The following is a 16,135-nucleotide window of genomic DNA, read 5'->3' on the forward strand; positions in this document are numbered from 1 at the left end:
TGTGGTGTACTGGCCTGGCGTCCGGGTTTATGTGAATCACTACCTTAGCCCCCATGAAAGTGCCAATGCCGGGTTGAAAGAATGAGTCAAATTTGTCGAGGATCTGTGAGCATGATACTTGCTCCACAGAGGAAATTGCATTGAGATCGCCCCATTTCCAGTTCATGACAGCAAGCCAACTTTGTGGGTCAGGACTACCGTGGCGCTGCCTAGCACCTGAATGATCTCCTTTGTGTACGTTCGTAGTTGTGCGTCAATCGGCAATAATTTTGGCCTCCTGGCCTTGGACGCCCACAACTTTTCGAACTATTTGATACCCATCAGGGACTGGCTGGCCCACGTGTCTAGCTCCACTGATACTGGGATGCCATTGAGGAGCACTTTCATCATTATCGGTGGCGTCCTGGTGTATGAACTGTATACGTGCTCCACATGAACTCACTGAACTTCACCTTCCAGCGATTTCCCCCAGTGTCCATTTCTGCAATTTCTGCAGGTATTTTGCTCATCTCTGCAAACTCCGGCTGAGTGTTTGCCTCCACGCCTCCAACATGAGCTGCTGTTGGAAACAAAAGGTCTCTTGCCAGTAAATCGTCACTGACTGCCCCGTGATTGTCCTTGAGTGCACCATTAACAGGTGTTGATTGCCCCATTACTGGCAGCATTGTCCCTTGCAATGACGTGAATTGCCGTTCAGTTTGCCATTGTCACTGTCGAACTCCCCCTCTGGGTTCGGCTACATATTGGGGCATGCCTGACTGCCCTTGGCTGCCTGGAGAACTGTGTGATGCTTTAACAATGTTGAATCTCTGTCCCAACCATTGCTTAACACAGTACCTCTCGTCTGTTCTGCTAGTGGCCATGCTCGCGTGGTTTAAATCCCAGTTTCTCATCGCTATTGATACGTCCTTACTATACAGTGTAAATGCACACGAGGCCCATGCTTCAGAGAAGGTCAGTCTATGACCTGTCCTTTATTCCTTAGCACTCAAGTGATGGAAGTGGGTGGAGCTTCCCCTTTTATACCTGAAGGTCCAGGTTACGAGTGTCTCCCACAAGTTCACCACCTAGTGGTCATTGTTCTCACAGTGTACAACATCGGTCAGATTATACATGGGTTACAATGCTGGTTGAATACATGTCAGTCCCGGCCTCACTCACTCTGGAGCTGGGGACGAGCGATGAGTCGATGGGTTGTTTGCGGCTTCGATCTGCTGTTGTGAAGCGAGGCGGAGATGCAGGATCCTTTAATAATCTCTCCCAACTCAACTGAATGCAGCCGGAACGTGCAGCTTTGAGAGGGGCTTTCTACACCGTCAGGGCTGTAAACGGGAGGGAGTGAGAGACACTGTGTTGAGTTTGAGTGTGTACAGAACTGTACAGAGAAACCAGCCAATTTAACAGGGCTGTGAGACTCTGCATTTTGTTAATAGTATAGTATTAGGCAGTCCCTCGTATCGAGGATGACTTGTTTCCAGACTAAAAAGGGATAAGTTTACAGGTGTTTCGATGAGAGACCTGACAATCTAGGTCCAGAACTACATGCTGAAGGGTGGAAGATGCCTGTGGGTGGATTGTTTTAACGTGGGGTGACCGTTGCACACCAACCACTACACGGGCTTGACAGAACTAGGTCTTGGTCCAGTGGCAAGGATTACACAAGACGACCATAGACCAAGCTCTGCTGCATGGACGGAGTGTGTACACATGCGCCGACTATCCATAGATCGCAGTGTGGGCTGGCCCGTGCTGTTCATGGGCCCTCGCCTCTCCTGAGCCCCGATCACGACGCTCCTGGGCCCCGATCTCTCACCGCTCCTCCGCCCCGATCAAAAATGGAGCAGTCAGAAACAGACAATCAAACAGTCTCTCTTATCATGGAGACATTTAATATCAACACTGTTATTTGAAATATCAAAATATTAAAAACTCCAGCCTAGTTGAAGGGTTATTAACATCAGCAGAAACAAACACCAACTTTGTTAATATTGAAACATTAATGTCAATTATTCCATTTTTTCTAATATTTAATTGAACAATGTTCAAAATGTTCCCACCCGGATTCGAACGGCGAACTTTTCGCGTGTTAGGCGAACGTGATAACCACTACACTACAAAAAGACTGCGATTGACACAATGCTAGGAACATAACCAGAGCTTTATCCTACACAGCAGGCCGATACTTCAGGAGCTGGTTTTAAATGAATAGAATTAAGGTGCTATATTTCGGAAGGCTGTGAGTGTGGCAGGAATTGATCTCGTGTTTCCCAGGTTTTACACATAGGAACAGGAGCTGGCCATTTAGCAGCGTGTGGTTAGGATCTGGAATGCACGGCTTGAAAGGGCGGTGGAGACAGACTCAATCTTATCTTTCAGATGGGAGTTGGATAAGTGTCTGAAGGAAAAACAATTGCAAGGCTATGGGGAAAGGGCGGGGGAGTGGGACTCGCTGAGAGTCGGTACGGTCTCGACGGGCTGAATGGCCTTCCGTGCTGTAACGATTCCATGATTCGATAAGTTAGTGGCACATTTCATCGTGTGGGTGGAATCAGAACATTGCAAATGGACATGGATTGAGTCGGCAAAACTAGAGGCATCTGATTCAGGAGATTCGCAGGGCACGGAAATTCGGGAGTTTAATGACTTTGAAAGGAACATTTTTGTTTTGTGCCTTTTCGGTCAGAGAAATGTTTGTGAAAGGATTTTTTTGCAGAAAGGGATGCAGCATTTAACCTTCTGCCTTAACACTTCTTTCTGGGTGTCAGGTCACATTTGGTTTCAATGTTATTCTTCCAGAATTGCTATAAGAACGTAAGAATTTAAGAATTAGGAACAGGAGTGGGTCATCTTTACCTCGAGCCAGCTCCAACTTCTCCAACATCGGGTACAAACTACCCACATCTACCCAGTCCTGTCCCATCAGAATCTTGTATGTTTCGATGAGATCCCCTCTCATCCTTCTAAACTCCAATGTATAAAGGCCCAAATGAATCAATCTCTCCTCAGATGTCAGTCCAGCCATCTCGGGAATCAGTCTGCTGAACCTTCGCTGAACTCCCTCAATAGCAAGAACGTCCTTCCTCAGATTAGGAGACCAAAATTGAAAACAATATTGCAGGTGAGGCCTCACCAAGGCCCTGTACCACTGCAGTAAGACTTCCCTGCTCCTATACTCAAATCACCTTGCTATGGAGGCCACCACACCATTTACCTTTTTCCTGCTTGCTGTACCTGTATGCCAACTTTCAGTGACTGATGAACCATGACACCCAGGTCTCATTGTACCTCCCCTTTTCCTAATCTGCCACCATTCAGATAATATTCTGTCTTCACGTTTTTGCCCCCAAAGTGGAAAACTCACATTTATCCACATTATACTGCATCTGCCATGAATTTGCCCACTCAGCTAACCTGTTCAAGTCAACCTGCAGTCTCTTAGCGTTCCCCTCACAGCTCACACCGCCACCCAGTTTAGTGTCATCTGCAAACATGGAGATATTACACTCAATTCCTTCATCCAAATCATTGATGAACATTGTAAAGAGCTGGGGTCCCAGCACTGAGCCCTGCGGCACTCCACTAGTCACTGCCTGCCATTTTGAAAAGGACCCTTTTATCCCGACTTTCTGCTTCCTGTCTGCCAACCAGTTCTCTATCCACGTCAGTATATTACCCCCAATACCATGTGCTTTGATTTTGCACACCAATCTCTTGTGTGGACCCTTGTCAAAAGCCTTTTGAAAGTCCAATTACACCACATCCACTGGTTCTCCATTGTCCACTCTCCTAGTTACATCCTCAGAAATTCCAGAAGATTTGTCAAGCATAAATCCATCCCTTTCATAAATCCATGCTGACTTGGACCGATCCTGTCACTGCTTTCCAAATGCGCTGCTGTTTCATCCTTAATAATTGATTCCAACATTTTCCCCATGACTGATGTCAGGCTAACCGGTCTATAATTACTCGCTTTCTCTCTCCTCCCTTCTTAAAAAGTGGTTTTACATTAGCTAACCTCCAGTCCATAGGAACTGATCCCGAGTCAAAAGACTATTGGAAAATGAGCACCAATGCATCCACCATTTCTAGGGCGACTTCCTTAAGTACTCTTGGATGTAGACTATCAGGCCCCAGGGATTTATCATCCTTCAATCCCATCAATTTCCCACCTCATAAGGATATCCTTCAGTTTCTCATTCTCACTAGACCCTCGGTCCGCTAGTACTTTTGGAAGGTTAGTCGTGTCTTCCTTCGTGAAGACAAAACTGAAGTATTTGTTCAATTATCTGCCATTTCTTTGTTCCCCATTATAAATTCACCTGAAACCGACTGCAAGGGACCTACAGTTGTCTTCACTAATCTTTTTCTCTTCACATATCTACAGAAGCTTTTGCAGTCAGTTTTTATGTTCCAAGCAAGCTTCCTCTCACAATCCATTTTCACCCCCCTCATGAAACCCTTAGTCCTCCTCTGTTGAATTCTAAATTTCTTCCAGTCCTCACGTTTGTTCCTTTTTCTGGGCAATTTATCTGCCTCTTCCTTGGTTTTAACACTATCTTTAATTCCCCTTGTTAGCCACGGTTGAGCAACGTTCTCCGTTCTATTTTTACTCCAGACAGGGATGTGCAATTGCTGAAGACACCCGTGTGATCTTTAAATGTTTGCAATTTCCTATCCACCGTCAACCCTTTAAGTATCCTTGGCCAGTCTCTTCTAGCCAATTCACACCTCATACCGTCAAAGTTACCTTTCCTTAAGTTCAGGACCCAAGTTTCTGAATTAATTGTGACACTCTCCATCTTAATGAAGAATTCTACCATATTATGTTACTCATCCCCAAGGGGCCTCGCACAAATCGATTGCGAATTAGTCCTTTCTCATTACACATCACCCAGTCAAGGATGGCCAGCTCTCTTCTTGGTTGAGAAAACCATCCATAATACACTCCATGAAATCATCCTCCACCAAATTACTACCATGTGGTTAGCCCAATCACTATGTCGATTAAAGTCACCCATGATAACTGCTGTCCCACCACTACACACATCGCTTCTTTCTTGTTTGATGCTGTCCCCAACCCTACCACTGCTAACCAGTGAGACAGACATTGCAGCAAGGGTCTGGTTATTGTGAAACAGCAATTGCTAAAAGAATAGTGATCCCGACATGATTTGAACAAGCAACCCTTTGATCTCGAGTCAGACGCACTGCCATTGCACCACAATAGTGAAGAAATGTTCGTCTATATGAAGGTTCTGCAATACAAGGGGCTTTAAAATCCCGCCCGTTCCCACCAGGTATCACAAGCAAAGCTCACCTGACAGTCACCGGATGGTTTGTTCGAAAACTTTTCTCTTGCTTTCACAGGAAAGCATCATTAATTAACCCCTCACCTTCTTTTGCACAATCAAACAAATGCTAACTCAGGGACACTCCATACTTCAATCATTTGTCGTGTGCTTTGCATGTTAACTGTTAAACCATATCCCATTTTACTAACTGTATTTTAGCTTTCTGGTTCAAAGTCTTCATTGCCGATGACACCACGAATCTGGGGCAACTTTTATCAAATTTAACAGCACCGGTTATTCCTACCGTGCACACAAAATACAATCAGTAGTGAAGATAAAATCCCACTTTGCGTATTTTCAGATTCAACGCAGTAGGATTTCAAATAAAGTGAAATAATTTTACACTGAAAATATTTGCAAGTGTTACTTGTATTTGTGTCTTTAATTAAACTTTGTGACGTCTGACTCCCATTCATGCCACTGCTGAATAAGAAAGGAGGTTTTGACATTGACCAGACTGCACTGCCCCTGATATTTGTCAGCTCATCCTTTATATTCAGTGGTTTCTCGCCCTTTGATTGGCTGTAGTGTAGCGGATATCACGATGGTCTCACACGCGAAAGGTCCTCGGTGGATCCGTTTTCTCTCACTCAAGGTTTTCTATTTATTGAAGTGAAATAAAAAGCAATTAAGGAATAAGGGAGCCCTTTTGCCAGAAGAATAAATAACAAATAAAAACAGCAAACGCTGGAAATCTCAGCAGGTCAGGCAGCATTTGCAGCGAGACGAAACTCGCATCCGATTGTTCATCCACAGAAAGTTTAAACATAATGTTTCTACCCAGGATCGAACCATGGCCCTTTTACATATAAAGCAAACGTGATAACCACTACACTACAGAAACCTCTGGTACAACGGCCCCAGCAGAGGGGAGCTGACCAGTGAGTTCCCTCTGTGCTGATCGGGAATGTGTTGTCTCACCTTAAACAACTTCTGTCCCACACTGAAAGTTCTCAATCCTTCTCCTCCGCTGCCCTTTACAGAAATGTCACCAATTACCCAGCCACCGTGTTCACTTCCACATCCTCACAGTGGGGCCACAGAGGCTCCTACCGTCTCCCCGCGATCAGCGAACTCACCCAGTTTACAAAATTAAACGCCAAACACGTGCCTGGCAAAGGGCAGGAGAAGCCAGATAGTCTGTAAGCTCGGTCTATCACAGAAAGTATTGGTATTCATGGTGATTACAGCAATTATTAATCGTCTCACAGACCTCAATTATTTTTATGCGATGCATTGATCGAGGATTGAAACCAGGTTAGTGCGCCAGATCTTAACCCCTTGACCAGCAGGGAACAGTTACGATACATGTCGATATATTTATATATATATTGTATATGAATGTCAATGGCTAGCTAACTAGACCTCGTGGTGCCCACGGTCGTGTGTCTAACATTGAGTGAGATAAATTGTTCCACAGTGACACCTTTCATGTGTTCTACATGGTTACAAGGTGTGCACCAGAGGGCACTGCAGTGGGAGACTTGCAGCTTACCTGTACAGGTGTGCCTGGCCGAATGTAAAAGGCAGGCCACCAGGTGTGATCCTCCCTCTGTGGTTATCAATAAAGGACTTAGGTCACTACAGGTCAAGCATGACACATTGTCTCGTGGAGTCATCATCAGAGCATCTGAAGGTATAACATTTGGCGACGAGATTACGGACCTTCACACGAAAATGGCTAACTTTGGTACGTTGCAGCAGTTCGCTGATGGTGATGATTGGTAAGCCTTTGTGGAGAGGCTCGACCATTAATTCACAGCAAACGATCTGGCAGGTGACAACCCGGCCACACTGGCTGATAATTGCAGAGCTATCCTGCTAACCAGTTGTGGGCCCACCGTCTATGGCCTCGTCAGGGACTTGCTGGCACCAGCGATGATAATGACCAAGACGTACGAGGAGCTTGTAACACTGATCCAAGAGCAACTCAAGCCCAAAGAGAGCATCCTCACAGCCAGACACCGGTTTTATACACACCGACTGCCCGAAGGCCAGAAGATCAAGAAATATGCTGCAGACCTCAGGAGGCTGGAAGCACCGTGGGATTTTTGTGACCACCTCACCGAATCACTGCGGGATATCTTTGTCATCGCAATCGGCACGAGGGCCTCCTTCTTAAGCTACTGTCAGCGGATACCACAGTCACACTGCAGAAGGCCATCTCCGTGAGCCAAACATTCATGACCTCGACCTGTGGCTCTCGGCGGATGACTCCTCCTCAGGTCTCAAACCCGGCAAGTACTGTACATAGAGTGGTGCCTTTTGGAGGCTGGACTGTAGAACGTGAACCTTCTCAGGGGAGAGAGAACAGGCCCCCGAGTCCCTTAACTCAGAGTCCATGGTCAGATCAGCCATGATCTTATTGAATGGAAGAGCAAGCTCGAGAGGCCGAATGGCCGACTACTGTTCCTATTTCGGAGGTTCTTATCATTTAAGGAGCTTGAATCATTGATGAAGTTTTCTTCCCTATCTGACTTTATACAGTCTGTGTTTAGGAGACTGGTTTAAAATATTCACTGCTCATGCGACAAGAAACCTTGGGCGACTTTTGTTCAATATATTTGCAGCAAAAATAGCCTCCAAAATAATGTTTCCACCTGGGCTTGAACCAGGAACCTTTCGCATGTGAGGTGAATGTGATAACCGCTACACTACAGAAACGTTGTGGTTAAAGTAATCTTAGTAATATATCCAGAGATTTAACCTACACAGTTGGCCGATACTTCAGGAGCTGGTTTTACGAGAATAGAACGACGGTGTTGGAGTGGATTTTCAGACATAGCAAAGCATGATGGGGTAAGCCACCACGGAGTGAACTTTGCACCAAGAAGCCTATCTGCTGTCCCTGATATGAACTCTGCAGCAACAAGTGAGTCCTGGCCAGGTGCAGGCCACTGTTTCATCGAAAGCTTTGCAACAGATGAACGAAACACAAAATAAGATAAAGAGGAAGAGTTCCAAACTCGCACCATGCTATCAGGTTTCGCTAACACTAAAAAGTTGAATGTAAATGAATTGCGTTGCCATATGGATCGATTGGTTGTATGTAACTGAATTTAAATGATTGTATTCCGCCCCCTTCTAAACTGCTTATAACCCCGCGGCACAAGGCACTCGGGGAGATCGCTGGATCTCAACTATTCTCCCAGAGCTCTGTTAGCAATAAAGTTGTCTCTCTTAGCTTACCCGAGTCTATGTGAATTTATTTTCACTAACAGTGGATGCAGAGAGGATGTTTCCACCGATGGGGGAGACTAGAACTAGTGGCATGATCTTAGAATAAGGGGCCGCCCATTTAAAACAGAGATGAGGAGGAATTTCTTCTCTCAGAGGGTTGTAAATCTGTGGAATTCTCTGTCCCAGAGAGCTGTGGAAGCTGGGAAATTGAAGATATTTAGGACAGAAATAGACAGTTTCTTAAACAATAAGGGGTTAAGGGGTTATGGGCAGCGGGCGGGGAAGTGGAGCTGAGTCCATGATCGGATCAGCCATGATCTTATTAAATTGTGGAGCAGCCTCGAAGGGCTGTATGGCCGACTCCTGCTGCTATTTCTTATGTTCCTTTGACTAATACACATCAACATCCTGGGGGTTATCATTGATGAAGTAGATGTGGGCAAGCCTGGCTAGTTCAGTCTGTGAAACATGAGATTTTTAATTTTAAGGTTATGCGTTCGAGCCCCACCTTGCATGAATTATTTTCCTTAAACTTTTATGTTACTTTCACGGGAATTAACCCACACATTCAAAATGGAGTTAGATATGTCCCTTATGGCTAAAAGGATCAAGGGGTATGGAGAGAAAGCAGGAAAGGGGTACTGAGGGAATGATCAGCTCTGATCATAGTGAATGGCAGTGCAGGCTCAAAGGGCCGAAGGGCCTACTACTGCACCTATTTTCTATGTTTCTATGTTTCCCCTTGTGAGGGAATCTAGAACTTGGGGGCACAGTTTCAGAATAAGAGGTCATAAGAACATAAGAAGTCGGAGCAGGAGTAGGCCACATGGTCCTTCGAGCCTGCTCCACCATTCAATACGATCATGGCTAATCCCCATAACCCCTTCGATCCTGACCGTTTAAGGGTCGCCCATTTAAAACGGAGATGATGTGGAATTTCTTATCTCAGAGGGTGGTGAATCTTTGGAGCTCTCTGCCCCAGAGAGCTGTGGAGGCTGGGTCATTGAATATATTTAAGGTGGTGATAGACAGATTTTTGAACGAGGCCATATGGATTCAATTGGAGAACAGAAAAGGGGCGATCACACGACTGGGAGTGTACGAGAGACCCCCGAACATCCAGAGGGTGATATTGGGTCTGGTTATTGTGATTCAGCAAGGAAACTATCGATCCTGGAGGACAAATACTTTGTTCCAAAGGAAACGGACCCAGCCTCTCCAATTGATCAGTTAATTAATGATGTTTTCCCGTGAAAGCAACATAAAAATTTAACAAAACTTATTCGCGCAACGTGGGGATGGAACCCACGACTCTGAGGTTAAGAGTCTCATGCTCTATCGACTGAGCTAGCCGGGTTTGGCAAATGTGGAATCCTTGACGTATGTCAAATGTTGTGGGTGGATTAGTGATGATTGAAATCATGATTGAGTATCTCACAGACTTGAATTTTGGAGTTCCTTCAGTGAGCATTTCTTTAATTGTGCAAGAGAAGATTGTGGGTTAATTAATGATGTGTTTCCATGAAAGCTGCATTAAATTAAAAGAAATGTAATCACCCAAAGTGGGGCTCGGACCCACGAACCTGAGATTAAAAGTCTCAAACTCCACCGACTGAGCTCGACGGGATTCTGCCCAACGCAGGTTTTTATCGCTCATTGCAGCCAGGCGCCTGTTGGCTCCGCCCCAGATGTTGAAACTTGCTGTTGAAACTTATGCTGTGTTTATCACGTTTGCTTTGCACGCCAAATGTGCCTGGTTCAATCCCGGGCAGAAACATTTTGCTTAACCTTTCTGTGGATGAACAATCGGAGGCGAGTTTAGTCTCCCGGCAAATGCTGCCTGACCTGCTGAGATTTCCAGCATTTGCTGATTTTATTTGCTATTTATTCTCCTGGCAAAAGGGCTCCCTTATTTATTAATTGCTCTTTATTTCACTTCAATAAATGGATAACTTTGACTGAGAGAAAACGGATCCACCGGAGACCTTTTGCGTGTGAGGCCAACGTAATATCCGTTACACTTCAGCCCATCAAAGGACGAGAAACCACTGAAAACAAAGGATGAGTTGACAGATATCAGGGGCAGTGTAGTCTGGTCAACGTCAAACCCTCCTTTCTTATTCAGCAGTGGCATGAACGGCGGTCAGACGCCACAAATTTTAATTGAAGACACAAATACAAGTAACACTTGCAAATATTTTCAGTGTAAAATTCTTTCACTTTATTTGAAATCCTATTGGGTTGAATCTGCAAATATGCACAGTGGGATTGTATCTTCACAACTGATTACATTTTGTGTGCACGATAGGAATAACCGGTGCTGTTAAATTTGATAAATGTTGCCCCAGATCCCTGAAGACTTTGAACCAGAAAGCTAAAATACAGTGTGTAAAATGGGATATGGTTTTCGAGGTAAGATGCAAAGCACAGGAAAAATGATTGAAGTATGGACTGTTCCTGAGTTAGCATTTGTTTGATTGTGCAACAGAAAATGAGGGGTTAATTAATGATGGTTTCCCGTGAAAAGTTTAAGATGAAATCATACGGTGCCTGTCAGGTGAGCGCTGCTTGTGACACCTGGTGGGAATGGGCGGGGATTTTAAAGACCCTTGTATTGCAGAATCTTCATATAGACGAACATCTCCAAGTCACTGTGTAGGTCTCATGGTGCAACGGTAGCGTGTCTGACTCCAGTTCAAAGGGTTGTGTGTTCAAATCACTTCGGGGTCACTGTTCTCTTGGATATTTTTCTTCCAGAATTAATATTTCCTTTGCTGTTTGGCAATAACCAGACCCTTGCTCCAAGCTCTGTCTCACTGTTTCCCCGGTGTCAGGCAGACACACGCATGCACCACTCATTTATTTCATGTGACAGGACACAAACGTTCAAAATCAACCTGCAGATGGTCACATGCAGCACTGAATAGTCAGGATGGCCGTGCGGTCTCAGGTGCTTTGTTCAGATCACTGTCTTCTCTGGAAATTTCGGTTTATGTCCCACTTCTGACATTTCTTATGTTTAAACATTAAGCGGAACCCATTTGTTTTGTCACCAGCAACTCCGTAAAAGTACGATTCAGCAGTCCACCTGCTCGCTTAACATTTCCGTCTGACATGGTGCTGAAGTTTGTTCATTCTTATGTAGACCGGCAATCAGATATTTTGCCCTGAGCATGTGAGGAACTTTTATCCCGATCTCATTGGGTGTAATTTTGGTAATCTGGTGCTGAAAGTGGAGATGTTTCCGCAGTGTAACGGTTAACACGTTCGCCTCACACGCGAAAGCACCTCGGGGGGAAATATTTTCTGGAGCTTTCTCATGCATGTTCAGAGGAGAGATTGTTCTCCTGTGAAAGGTCAAGAGATCAGAAGAACGTAAGAGTTAGGAACAGGAGTCAGCCATTCGTCTCATTTTCAAGGTTTCATGATCTTTCCGCCAGGTTTCAGACCGGGGACCTTTCGTCTGTGAGGCGAATGTGATAACGACTACACTACGGAAACACTGTGATAGAATCCATCTTAGGATAAAACCACAGCTCTAAATATACACAGATAGCCGAGAATTCAGGAACTTGTTTTCAGAGAATAGAATGAGGGTGCTACATTTATGAAGGCTGTAAGTGTGGCCTTCGACAGCGTGGACCATTTTCCACGCCTCGGGAAGCTACTATCAGCATGGGCAGACATCGATTTCAAGGTCCAACACCGCCTCCAGTGTGCCAGCACATCATTCGTTCACCTGAGGAGGAGAGTGTTTGAAGACCAGGACCTCAAATCTGGCAACAGGCTTATGGTCTGCAGGGCGGTGGTGATACCTGCTCCGCAGTATGGCTCCGAGACATGGACTACATACAGCAGACATCTCAAATCACTGGAGAAATACCACCAGGGCTGTCTCCGCAAGATCCTGCAAATCCCCTGGGAGGACAGACGCACCAACATCAGTGTTCTCGCTCAGGCCAACATCCCCAGCATTGAAGCACTGACCACACTCGACCAGCTCCGCTGGGCGGGCCACATTGTCCACATGCCCGACACGAGACTCACTAAGCAAGCGCTCTACACAGAACTCCGACACGGTAAGCGAGCACCAGGTGAGCAGTGTCATTTATTTCACACTACTGTATATAACTGTACCTTACCATGCTATACATGACTGTAAATAGATATGACCTGAACCACAAGCATACTTTACCACCAGGGGTGCACTTGCAGGAGACACTGCATACCTGTTCCACACAGGTATATAAAGGCATGTCTCAGGCAAGTGTGGCACTCAAGTGCTGTGAAATAAAGGTGCAGGTCCAGAGTGACCTTGACTTCAGCATGTGCCTCGTGTAAGTCTGTACTGCAGGGTCAGGACTTTACAGTGGCGACGAGCTACGGGATCACGGAATCCATAGAATAGCGACCAACGGCTCAGATGAGAAATATAATGCCGGAGACAATTGGGAGGACTTTATAGAAAGGCTCCAGCAAAGCTTTGTAACAAAAGACTGGTTGGGCGACAATAAGGCAGACAAGAGAAGAGCCCATCTCTTGACCAGCTGTGTCTCGAAAACATACGCCTTACGAAGGACCTGCTGGCACCCGAGAAACCAGCAAGCAAGTCGTTTGAGGAGTTGAGCACACTAGTGAGAGACCACCTGAAGCCAGCGAGCAGCCGACACATGGCCAGACACAGGTTCTACAACTACAGACGTTGTGTGGGCCAGAGCATACCTGACTTCGTGGCGGAACTTCGGACGTTGGCGAGTTTATGTAAGTTCTCCAATGAACTAAGGAGAGAAGTACTGAGAGACTTTTTTATTGAAGGATTAGGCCACGCAGGCATATTCCGAAAGCTTATAGAGACCAAGAACATGAACCTAAAGGCAGCTGCACTGATCGCACAGACATTCTTGGAAGGAGAAGAAGAAACAAGGTTGATCTACACTGCGGATACGACAACTAACGAAACATCGGAACAAGGGGTTCACAGCGTGAAACAAGCCGCTACCCCCACACACAGACAAAGGCAGGAGAGCAGGCCTTCAACAGCAGGCAGTGGCGCCACAAGCCATCAAGGGCCACATGGACGTCCTTTCACACCTCATCAACCCACAATGCGAGCAATCAACTACAGACTGAGAGAAGCTCAAGAGAGATCAGCCAGACGCAGCTCATCCTTTGGAAACAATGGAAGCGGTCTGTGTTAGAGATGTGGGGGAAGGCACTCAACAAGGGGGTGTCGATTTCACCATGCTGTTTGCAGAAACTGCAACTATACAGGACATCTGGCTCACGTGCAAAAAAACAGCAGCTCGGCTGGTATACGAATCAGAAGGGTCGGAAAGCGGACCAGAAGATGGTGGGGACAGTGCCCGGGACACCGAGGTACAGCGGGTCAAAACGATCAATGTCCACTGTTCTTACAACAAGACGCCTCCAATAATGATGAGGGTCATAGTCAACGGGATACCCGTCAACATGGAACTGGACACGGGAGCTCGTCAATCCCTCATGAGCATCCAACAATTTGAACAGCTGTGGCCGCACAAAAGCGACAGACCAAAACTCACAAGGGTCGACACCAAACTAAGGACCTATACCAAAGAAATCGTCCCAGTCCCTGGCAGCGCCATGCTCTCTACCACACACAAAGGGACAGTGAACCGATTTCCATGTGGAATGTCCCAGGAGATCTCCCAGCATTGTTGGGAAGAAGCTGTCTGGCAAAAATAAAATGGAAATGGGATGATGTTCGCAGCATGCCGTCAGAGGAACGGACAACCTGCTCAACAGTTCCAAATCGTTTTGAACATCTCTTTCAGCCTTCAAAGGGGCGAAAGTTAAAATCTGCGTCACACAGGATGCCAGACCGGTCCATCACACGGCTGGAGCTGTACCTTATGTGAAGACGGAAAAGATTGAACACGAACTGGACCGGCTTCTTCGGGAAGGCATTATCTCACCCGTGGAATTTAGCGACTGGGCAAGTCCCATCGTCCCCGTCATGAAGCCTGATGGATCCGTACGAATCTGTGGGGATAATAAGTCTACCATAAACAGAGTCTCCCGACAGGACCAGTACCCGCTGCCCAGAGCGGAGGATCTATTTGCCACATTGGCTGGAGAAAAATGTTTCTTGAAACTAGATCTCACATCTGCATATATGACGCAAGAACTGACCAAAGAGACTAAGCTGCTCACCACCATCAACACACATCGAGGCCTTTTCATGTACAATCGATGCCCATTCGGCATCAGGTCGGCAGCTGCTATATTCCAGCGCAAAATGGAGAGTCTGCTCAAGTCCATCCCGGGGACGGTTCTATTTCAAGACGACATACTTATCACGGGCAGGGACACCGACTCCCATCTCTGCAATTTGGAGGAAGTACTAAGTCGATTGGTTCGGATAGGCCTAAGAGTTAAGAAATCCAAGTGTCTGTTTCTCGCGCCCGAGGTTGAATTTTTGGGCAGAAGGATTGCCGCTGATGGAATCCGCCCAACAGAATCCAAAACGGAAGCAATTCGCCTGGCACCCAGGCCCCGGAATTCTCAGAACTGTGCGCCTTTCTCGGGATACTCAATTACTTTGGGAACTTTATGCAGAATTTAAGCATGCTGCTGGAGCCTCTCCATGTGCTACTCAGGAAGGGGTGCGATTGGTTTTGGGGGGACGCCCAGGAACGCGCCTTCATAAGGCATGCAACCTTCTATGGTCCAACAGTGTTTTGGTTTTCTTTGATCCAGGTAAAAAGCTAGTTCTCACATGTGATGCGTCAGTGTATGGGGTTGGGTGCGTTTTACAACATGTCAATGATGCGGGTGAATTACAACCCATTGCTTATGACTCCAGTTCACTTTCGCGGGCGGAGCGCGGGTACTGTATGGTTGAGAAGGAGGCGCTCGTGTGCGTGTACGGTGTCATAAAGATGCACCAATACCCTTTCGGGGCCAGGTTCGCGTGAGAAACTGACCACAAACCCCTCACATCCCTGCTATCCGAGTGCAAGGCAATAAACGCCAATGCCTCGGCGCGCATTCAGCGGTGGGCACTCATGCTAGCGTCTTACGACTATACAATAAGTCACAGACCAGGCACAGACAACTGTGCCAACACGCTTAGCAGGCTATCCCTGGCGACCACGGAAGGGTCCGACGAACAGGACTGTGAGATGGTCATGGCAATCAATGCCTTTGAATCCACAGGTTCACCTATGATGGCTCACCAAATCAGAGCTTGGACGAGCAGCGACCCCACGTTATCCTTAGTCAAAAGATGTGTTTTAACTGGTGACTGGGCAGAGGCTCATGATGCCTGCTCCGAGGAGGTCAAACCTTTCCATTGGCGCATGCATGAAGTATCACTACAGGCAGACTGCTTATGTGGGGCAGCCGAGTAGTTATGCCCTTGCGAGGTAGAGAGGCGCTTGTCCGGCACCGTTCAAGCCGGCCTCCAATGGACAGGCGGAGCGAGCAGTGCAAATCGTGAAACAAGGGATGCTAAAAATCCAAGGTCCCATGCTGCAGAGCCGCCTGTCGCGACTGCTGCTGACATACAGACCTCGTCCGCATTCGTTGACTGGAGTTCCCCCGCGCAACTATTGATGAAACGA

General features: G+C 46.6%; 2 non-coding genes across 2 annotated transcripts; both read right to left on the minus strand.

The window, feature by feature from the left end:
* Positions 1-6,122: 6,122 nt before the first annotated feature.
* trnai-uau (transfer RNA isoleucine (anticodon UAU)) lies at positions 6,123-6,195 on the minus strand. The gene has a single exon. It is a non-coding gene; the product is annotated as a tRNA-Ile (tRNA).
* A 1,747-nt stretch (positions 6,196-7,942) lies between these two features.
* Positions 7,943-8,015, minus strand: trnav-cac (transfer RNA valine (anticodon CAC)). The gene has a single exon. It is a non-coding gene; the product is annotated as a tRNA-Val (tRNA).
* Between the last annotated feature and the right edge of the window lie 8,120 nt (positions 8,016-16,135).

This window comes from Pristiophorus japonicus, unplaced genomic scaffold, assembly GCF_044704955.1.
Source record: "Pristiophorus japonicus isolate sPriJap1 unplaced genomic scaffold, sPriJap1.hap1 HAP1_SCAFFOLD_60, whole genome shotgun sequence".
NCBI classification, from domain to species: Eukaryota; Metazoa; Chordata; class Chondrichthyes; family Pristiophoridae; genus Pristiophorus; species Pristiophorus japonicus.